Below are 10,206 nucleotides of genomic sequence, written 5' to 3' on the forward strand. Positions count from 1 at the left end.
CACAGGGAAAACATGCAAACTCCATGCAGAAAGATCCCAGGCCCACCCCGGGATTTGAACCGAGGATATTCTTGCTGCAAGGCAAAAGTGCTAACCACTACACCACTGTGCAGCCCACAATTGAAATATGGATAACATTAAATTTATCGGAAATACAGTGTAGGCCTTTTTAATGTGATAAATCACTATTCTCGCTGGAATTGGCTGATTTTTAATGGAATATCTACATCAATCAATCAATCAATCAATCTTTATTTGTATAGCACTTTTCATCCGATGAAATCGCACCACAAAGTGCTTCACAAGATTAAAACATTGAAAAACTTTGAAATAAAAACAAGAAAATTTTTCCCTCCCACCTTAAGTATCAAGGGCGTAGGTTTGCATAGGGATGGTAGGGACATAACACTACCAACTTATCAAGAGGGTCAAATTGTCCCCACCAACTTTTAAGCAACCTTATTTGCATTATATAATGAGTTCAGTTATATAAGTCATTTTGATTGTCTTCCCATATGTTGTAAGGATACAATTGACCCTACCATTATTAAGTGAATTATTTTCATTATGTTCAGACCAGGTTCAGACTTACACTTACCCCTTTTCACTTGCTGAATGTGCCGGTCCAAACAAACGTGCGTTTGATTGGCTGATGACTTGACCCCCCCCCCCCCCCCCCCCCCCCGCCACCCACCCCACCCCACTCACACAGCCCCGACAGAAATACACAAGAAATAAACATGCCGCCTTCTCCGCCCCCTTCGAAGAGGAGGGATATTAGAAGTTTTTTTCGGCCAGCAGCAGCAGACACTGTAAGTAATGTAAAAAGACGTTAATGTTGCGGACGTGGGGAACACACCACTAATGTTGCTACTGAAAGTCCGACCTGCATCAGAGTTAGCATAACATTAAACCGTGTGAACTTGCTAACCTGCTAAACTCGAGTAGGAAGCTGCTTAGAGAGAATTGTCCTCCTGTATGTGTTTTCTACTGTTAACGTTAATTAAACTGTGAGAAATGTAGTGAACTCTGCTGGAAAACATAGAACCAGAAAAACGTCAGCAAGAAGCTGCTTAGAGAGAGAGGTCCCAGTCTGTGTTTCACAGGAAAGTGTTGACAGTCAAAAAAAAAAAAAAACATGCTGCTGCTTTTCTTCTTGTAAACGGCCTGGTTTAGAAGGAAAGAAGGCTAGAGCATGTTGTGACTTTACACTTTTGAAATCAAATACCTATAGACCCTTTAATGACCCACGTCACTAATGACGTCACAGCTTTAGCTGGAGGCAAAAGAGGAAGCCCGCGGCCGGACAGAAAGGCGAAAGACTGAGGGACTAGGCTCTATTAACTTTTCTAAAATGTCGTCCTGCTGTGTTTTTGGATGCCAGAATAGGAGGAATGACATTGGCGAACGCAAATTAAAGTTTTATAGGATTCCACCGAACACTCGTGCTCAGAGGGAACGAAGACAGTTGTGGTTAAATGCACTGAGGCGAAAAGACTGGACAGAGACGATCAGCTGCAGTCAATTCCAGCCATTTTCAGTACAAAAAATCGCTAATATTCTATTTGTAAATAAAAAATATTCAATTCAATTCAGCTTTATTCCAGACACTGGGTCCAAATACACACACCATAAAAACAAGGACACAACAAGACAGAAAAAAATACAATCAAAAACAATAACCCGTTAAATATGACGAGAAATACAGGGAATATTGGACGCGCATCGCGAGGTACATTTCCTTGAAAACGACCGATTCGTGGATTATATACCGACTTCAAGACATGTTTTGGACAAAATAGTTTACTGGCTTGGGTCGTCTGGATGTCCAAGGTTAGATTATGGCCGTTTTTTGTGGAATATTTTCATCTGTGTGTAATAATGAACCCGGAAATGTGAGTCGCGCTGTGTACGTTAAAGCCGTGTACAGAGAAAGGATGTTGTTTGTCAGACAAATGTGTTTCTATTACCTGCTGTGGTAATCACATCTGAAAGTGATTTATACCGGCGGATTCATGAGAATCTAAGCTTTCCATCGGCGTATAGTGTTTATATAATCGCGTTTGCAGCCTTCGGACATTCTTTAAATTCCTATGCAAATTAGGAAGTGTACCGCCAGTGGTACACTTAAGTTTTACGGGTTAAAAATGCTCGAGTTTGCAGCTCCCAGCGCAAACTAAATACTCCCATTCCTGCTTGACTTCTCGCTCCGCTTTTGCCTCCAGCATAAGCCCCGCCCACAAAAAAACGTCACAATGTTTGTAAACAAATAAAGGGTCTATTAGTGCATTTATTTATTAATTAAAATGTACATGTTCAAATATTGCAATTTAAATTTGCTAATAAAATCGAGACATTTATTCTTGAAGTTTTCAAAATGTTTTAGTAGTTTTTGAAAACAAAGATTTGAATCGAATGGTGTATCACCTGAACCAATACACATGAAAGTTAGTATAAGTCAATACAGATTTATTTTGCATTGATCATTTAGCTTATCAATTAATTAGGTTCATATTCGTGAGAAATGTAGCCCTGACCCCCGTTCACCCAATCTGTTTGGTCTTATTAATGTCCCGTCCCCAGCAAAAAGTGTACATGCAGGTTATGCTGTTATATCGTCCCTACCAATGTTGAAACCAAACCTACGCCCTTGCTAAGTATGTACATATATATCTACACATGCACGCACACACGCACACACACGCACACACACGCACACACACACACACACACACACACACATGCACACACATACACACACTCACCAACCCGGTCTCACAAGGATTCATGAAACTGTCACGTAAATTAATCTATGGTTTCGTGCGCACCAACACGATTTTCTCATGTTTTTCGTGCTGCGTACAACGAAATTCAAATCAATGTATTTCAAGCGGAGGATACTTCGTGCCACTCAGAACGTATTTCAAACGGATATGCTACAACCGGAAAATCTACTGCAACGACGGGTTTGATTTTATTTTCGTATCTGAATCTTAATCACACCCAGTGGTGTAGTCTACGTGATACGCAGGTATACGCCGCATACCCACTATAAATTTTCCAAATTTCCGTATACCCACTTAAAAATGCGCAAAGATACGCATACCCAGGGGTGTAAACACGCAGGTATACGCCTTATACCCACTAAAAAAAGTCCTGAATTTCCGTATAACCACTTAAAAATGCGCAAACATATGTATCAGTATGTTTTTTAACATAACGTTCACTTTCCCGTTCATAAATTCGTCTTCTCTGTGTCAGGAAGCGGTGAAGCTGTATGGGGCGGGGGAAGGTGTCTGGCTGAGAACAGGGCTCACTGAAGGCCGACCGCGGTCCGAATCCGGACCCAGACGCCGTCTATACGGGTGTAAATTTGACAGGTCGCTTCTATTTTACCGGTGCAGCTTTCCTGTGTTTATCATTGGTCTGTCAGCTCAGAAACGCACGGACCAATTATGTATGAGTTCAGGCATCCCATGTGACGCTACTCAGCCAATGACGTTGCTGAATGGCATCGCCACTCTGCCTTCAAAAACCAGCTGAGAGATGAACGACAAAGAGGACAGTAGTGATGGAAGTTTGGCACTTTTCAGAGAGCTTTAGGCACGGATTCCAAAGAAAAGCCGGCTCTTTCGACTCCCAATTTATTATTGTTTTTAGCCTCATTTTAGCCTAACCAGGCAAATATGAATCATTTGTGTTTTGACAAACACTTTTTCATTCAGTGTTTTTATGAGAAGCCTTATAATTGACTCATTTTGTGCATTTGTTTTCTTACAAAAACAGGCATTCTTACTTTTGTTTAATATTTCAATCAAAATTTTTTGCACAAAAACAAATGAACAAAACTCTGCACATGAACCCACAGAACCAGAACAGAAACAGAACCAGACTCAGTATTCAAACAGTATAAATGTCCTCAGAGCTGGCTGACATTTAAAAAAATCAGAAGCCCGAGCTTGGATGGGCTGATACATTTCTTCTTTCAGTGAATATCTGCCGTGTTTTTGAGAAGATTCTCTCAGATGGAAGAAGTTGTCTCTCCTCCATCACCTTCACCAGGTGGGGCAGACTGAGGCCTTGTCCTGCTCCAGCTCAGTGGGTCGTCTGCTGGTTGATGAGGGGTTCCTCTAGATATGATCCTCCATTACCACATCAGCTGTAGGATTTCTCCTTGCAGCATCTCCTGTAGCTCTTCCATCAAAGAGCCTCCACACAGCAGAAGTTTGAGGTTCCTCCTCCACTTAGTCCTCTAATGGTGGAGGTGTCAGGCTGCTGCTGCTGCTGCTGCTCTTATTCTCTGAAGTTTCTCATCAACAGCTCTGTTGTCACTGAAGGCAAGCTTCTTTAATCTAGGATCCAGTAACATGTTTTCTGCGAGGACGGTGTTAAACTCCATACTCCATTAAATACGTTAGGAGTCAGCTCTTCAAATTCACTACAAAGCATCGACTCTTAGAGTTGTATCTTTTGCACATTATACATCAGTGGAGGACAGACTGTGGTCACATGCTGAACATGTTTGGCTCAACATACAGCTGTAAGGCAGTTTTCTCAACTATGAACATAATCAAAACTAAATATTGTTCCAGACTCACCAATGAGCTCCTCTAAATATGTTTGAGAACAGCTCTGACACCATTCAGGCCATGATTCAAAACACTGGCAGGACAAGCAGCAGCTCAGCTCTCCCATTAAGCAGCAGAGATATAAGGGGAGTGATAGAAGACAGGAAAACAATCTGAAAGGGTTCAAATGTTTACATTTATGAGATTTAGGTATTGTTAAAGATGTTAATAAGTTGGTTCAGGTTGTTCAGCCACTTTTTTTTTTAAAGTTCTACACTTTATTTTAAGATATACAGTTACATAAAAAGTTATTTATTAATAAATGTCTAAATGTTTTTGAACCGTACTGAATTTATTTGACAGTCAGTTTATGATTACATGCAGACCCTAATGTAACTACCAGGTTACATCAACATATATCACACTAATTCAAGTTAGACATTATGATGTTCTGGACCTTTGCTTTAATACATTTTCTTTGACAACCCAGTCTCATGGCCAAATGTGAAATACCTACGTTTGTCCACAGAACAAAACGTAACAGTCTCACAATAAAGGTCTGAAAATTGTAAAATGTTTACCTTTTTTTTCTCCCTATTATTTTCTGTTGGCCTGACAACGGGTCACGTGACTGCTTGCTGCGTGCCTTGCAGTGTGAGAACATTAATCAAAGTGCACCAAAGTGCATAAAGTCATAGCACAGGGTGTGCTGAATGCTCTGGGAGCAAGACTGCAGTGAAAACACCTTTGATGGGGTCAAGGGTCACTAAATCTGAAGACTTCAAATGAAGGAGACATTTTGTGCAACATATCAAGTATCATAAAAGTCATTCCCAGTGGAATTCAAGTCTGATATTGTGTGGGAGTATTCAGAGCAGTCACATGAAGCACTGTATCTGTTTTCAAGGGTCTAACCCCATGGGAACCTGCTTTTTTCAGCAGTGAGGCCTAGTAGTAGTAATGAAGCCTGAGGCCTTCAAACATGTAAAAAAATTCCTGCTCGGTCATTTTTTGGTCTGGTGACACCAAATCGGACACACTCCTACTAGACCACCCCCTGACTTTGCATATATTTTTTTCCTAACATGAACACTTGGTCAGATTTTTCTACTGGGACCCTGGGGCTGATCTTTTAGTATGTTATACTAGACTATATTTGGAGCTGAACTGTGGTGGTTTGGTGTCTCTATGACCTTCCTGTGTCCCCTGGCACAGGGTCAAAATGTCACATTTTTGGACTATGAAGCCCCATAAACTAGTCATTTTGCATCAAATGAGCTGAAACTTTTAGGGGTGATTCAGGTGACCTTGGTGAACAATTGATTTGAAGCACAAGTCTCTAGGTCGTTCCTGGAGCTACTTCCGGTTTGGGAGGGGCTAGCAAAACAGTTCCAGTGGATTTCGATTTTAGATGTTTCAGAGGTACGAGATCCCAGGTTTCAGCTCTCTGAGTGTTACAGAAGTGAAATGAGAGCAAAAGAGGGACATTTATGAAAAAACGTGTTTTTTTTTGGCCCTCATTCCTTCTTCAGGGCCCCTGGAGGTGTGAAACGTGCATGAGCATTCACATTAGCCTCTTTATATAGAACCTGTGCAGTTTGGTCCAAATTGGTTAAGGAATGTGTGAGATTTTGACCTTTTTAGCCCATTTTGAAGCATTTGGACATTAAATAGTTAATCATTGAGTAAGAAACAGGCCCGTGCTCAGGCCCCTTTTGAGCTAACTCTCTGAAAAAAAATATGCAAGGTCAGGGGGTGGTCTAGTAGGAGTGTGTCCGATTTGGTGTCACTAGACCAAAAATGACCGAGCAGGAATTTTTTTTACATGTTTGAAGGCCTCAGGCTTCATTACTACTACTAGGCCTCACTGCTGAAAAAAGCGGGTTCCCATGGGGCTAGACCCTTGAAAACAGATACAGTGCTTCATGTGACTGCTCTGAATAGTCCCACACAATATCAGACTTGAATTCCACTGGGAATGACTTTTATGATACTTGATATGTTGCACAAAATGTCTCCTTCATTTGAAGTCTTCTTCCCCGAAGCTGTCAGGCTACTGAACAGGTCTCTGCAGACTCTGTTTTCATATCATCACCACCTCTCCCCCGCAAATACACACACATGCACACATCCTCACACACACACACAAGCATACACACATTCATACACACGCTGCACTACTGGACTAGGCTTTTTATTCATTTATCTACTAAATATTGCACAAACTGTTGGTTCACTGCACATATATCTATGTTGCAGATTTGTATATATTAGTGTGTCTCTTTATAGACCCTTTAATGACCCACGTCACGAATGACGTCACACCTTTAGCTGGAGGCAAAAGAGGAAGCCCGCGGCCGGACAGAAAGGCGAAAGACTGAGGGACTAGGCTCTATCAACTTTTCTAAAATGTTGTCCTACTGTGTTTTTGGATGCCAGAATAGGAGGAATGACATTGGCGAACGCAAATTAAAGTTTTATAGGATTCCACCGAACACTCGTGCTCAGAGGGAACGAAGACAGTTGTGGTTAAATGCACTGAGGCGAAAAGACTGGACAGAGACGATCAGCTGCAGTCAATTCCAGCCATTTTCAGTACAAAAATCGCTAATATTCTATTTGTAAATAAAAAATATTCAATTCAGTTCAATTCAATTCAGCTTTATTCCAGACACTGGGTCCAAATACACACCATAAGAACAAGGACACAACAAGACACAGAAAAAAATACAATCAAAAACAATAACCCGTTAAATATGACGAGAAATGCAGGGAATATTGGATGCGCATCGCGAGGTACATTTCCTTGAAAACGACCGATTCGTGGATTATATACTGACTTCAAGACATGTTATGGACAAAATAGTTTACTGGCTTGTGTCGTCTGGATGTCCAAGGTTGGATTATGGCCGTTTTTTGTGGAATATTTTCATCTGTGTGTAATAATGAACCCGGAAATGTGAGTCGCGCTGTGTACGTTAAAGCCGTGTACAGAGAAAGGATGGATGGATATTCATTGTTTGTTGGACAAATGTGTTTATATTACCCGCTGTGGTAATCACATCTGAAAGTGGTTTATACCGGCGGATTCATGAGAATCTAAGCTTTCCATCGGCGTATAGTGTTTATATAATCGCGTTTGCAGCCTTCGGACATTCTTTAAATTCCTATGCAAATTAGTAAGTGTACTGCCGGTGGTACACTGAAGTTTAATGGGTTAAAAATGCTCGAGTTTGCAGCGCAAACTCCCAGCGCAAACTATATACTCCCAGTCCCGCTTGACTTCTCGCTCCGCTTTTGCCTCCAGCATAAGCCCTGCCCACAAAAAAAGGTCACAATGTTTGTAAACAAATAAAGGGTCGATACTTATATTGTCTTTATGAGAGTGTTTTTATATTTTTTTGATGGCTGAAACCGGGACCAGGGTCAAATTTCGTATTGTTTCATGTGCAAATGTGGAATGATACGACAATAAAGTGAACCTTTGAACCTTGATTTAGTGACCCTTGACCCCTTCAAAAGTGTTTTCACTGCAGACTTGCTCACAGAGTATTCAGCACCATAGACATAATAAAGAGTTGACGCCGCATCGACCGCTACTGCCTATTGGGGCTGACGAGCGGTGGGGCCGCCATCTTGGACCAGTCACCTGCTCCACTAGAGCGCTGTTTGACAGCGCATTTAATCCATCTTAACTCCGAATATTAAACTGATTTTCACGCGTTTTTTATTTTTTTGCTGCAAACGTCATACATGTAGCTATGATACAGGACAAATGGTTCGGCGTATTTTAATATTCATAGTGGGAAAAATAGATAATAATAATAATAGGTAATAGAATATTCTGATATTAAGCTCGACTGTAGACAGGTATTTTGCAAACATTGTAAACACACACACACGAATATATGTTAGAGAAGCAGATAATGGCAGTAAAGTCAATTATTTTAATAATTTGAAGAGACAATATATGATTAGGCTATATATACATATATAAACAAAATACTGACTAATGAACACATATTTTTATACAAAACAAGAGATAGAAGTGATATAAATCATAGAGTATCAACATCATTCACACATATATATATATATATAATAGATAAAAGTTATATATCAGAGAAAATTATTATATAAATCACATATAGACTATCAATATAATTCATACATATATATTGAAAAAGATATGTCAGAAAATGATATTATATATATATATATATAGTTTTATATAGAAATATGTGTTCATTAGTCAGTATTTTGTTTATCTATGTATATATAGCGTAATAATGTCTCTTCAAATTATTAAAATAATTGACTTTACTGCTATTATCTGCTTCTCTAACATATATTAGTGTGTGTGTGTTTACAGTGTTTGCAAAATACCTGTCTACAGTCGAGCTTAATTTCAGAATATTCCATTACCTATTATTATTATTATTATTATCTATTATTTCCGCTATGAATATTACTATGTTCAGCACCCCATTGATTTACACCTGCATTTTGTGCTTCATGATGCTAGGTGTGCTGTTTGCTTGTTGGACATTGTTTTACACAGACACCACCAAAGAAGAAAGGTGCCGAAGTGCTGCACGTTTTTTTTGGTTTTGTTTTTTAAAATTGAAACAGGAGTCTGTCCGCATGAATGTCCAATGGGTTAGGGGTTGTCCATGAGTTTGATATCTTCAATCATGTTAAAAAGTTTTACAGCAGTCTGTTTTTTCATATGTTTCAGTGATGAGAAGAACAGAGACATTTCTTTATGAAACATATTAAAAATAGGTTTACATTTTAGAAATCTGCATTTGTGTATGAAAAATTTCCCTAATATTGTAATACACCAGACCAGAATCAAACCCACATTGGAGACCAGCTCCTGTACATGAGTCACCTGCTTAACATGCTGAGCTATAAGAGCATCGGATACCCACTATACAAAATTATTTAATAAATACCAGCGCACCGGCCCTTCAGTCAAACGGCCGAATGATGTTTACACAAGTTTTGGCCCGAAGCCACATCTAATTGCCGACCCCTGCATTATATCAACATCAACACATTATAAATATGGGACGATGTAATGCAAAATATAGCGTTGGATTCGCAAGGCTCTTACATTAAAAACATAATATACCCATTCGTTTGAAATACTTTCTGAGTGGCACAAAAAGTCCTCCGCTTGAAATACATTGGTGGGAATTTCGTTGTGAGCAACACGAAAAACATTGGTTTCAATTTCATTGTGAGCAACACAAAAAAACATGAGAAAATCGTGTTGGTGCGCACGAAACCATAGATTAATTTAAGTGACACTTTCACAAATCCTTGTGAGACCGGGTTGCACCACAACAGGAGACCAAGGAAAAGAAGAGAACGAGGACCTGCTTGGCCTGTGGGCAACCAAAGTCCCGTTATCTTGGAGATGGATCAACCATTCACTTTTTTATCAGAGTGCCACAGTGAAGTACTTTTATTGTTCTACAAAAGTGCATCAAAAGTACTCCAGTGAAGGCCTGACCAACCCAAGGATGACCTTTGAAGAGTTTTCTGATTCCCCCTTCTTTGAGAGGGAGTTGGAACGTGCAAGGGACAGAGGAGATGAATGGAAGAGGGTGAAAAGTGAGAGAGAAAAGAA

Source organism: Acanthochromis polyacanthus, chromosome 20 (genome assembly GCF_021347895.1).
Source record: "Acanthochromis polyacanthus isolate Apoly-LR-REF ecotype Palm Island chromosome 20, KAUST_Apoly_ChrSc, whole genome shotgun sequence".
Taxonomy (NCBI): Eukaryota; Metazoa; Chordata; class Actinopteri; family Pomacentridae; genus Acanthochromis; species Acanthochromis polyacanthus.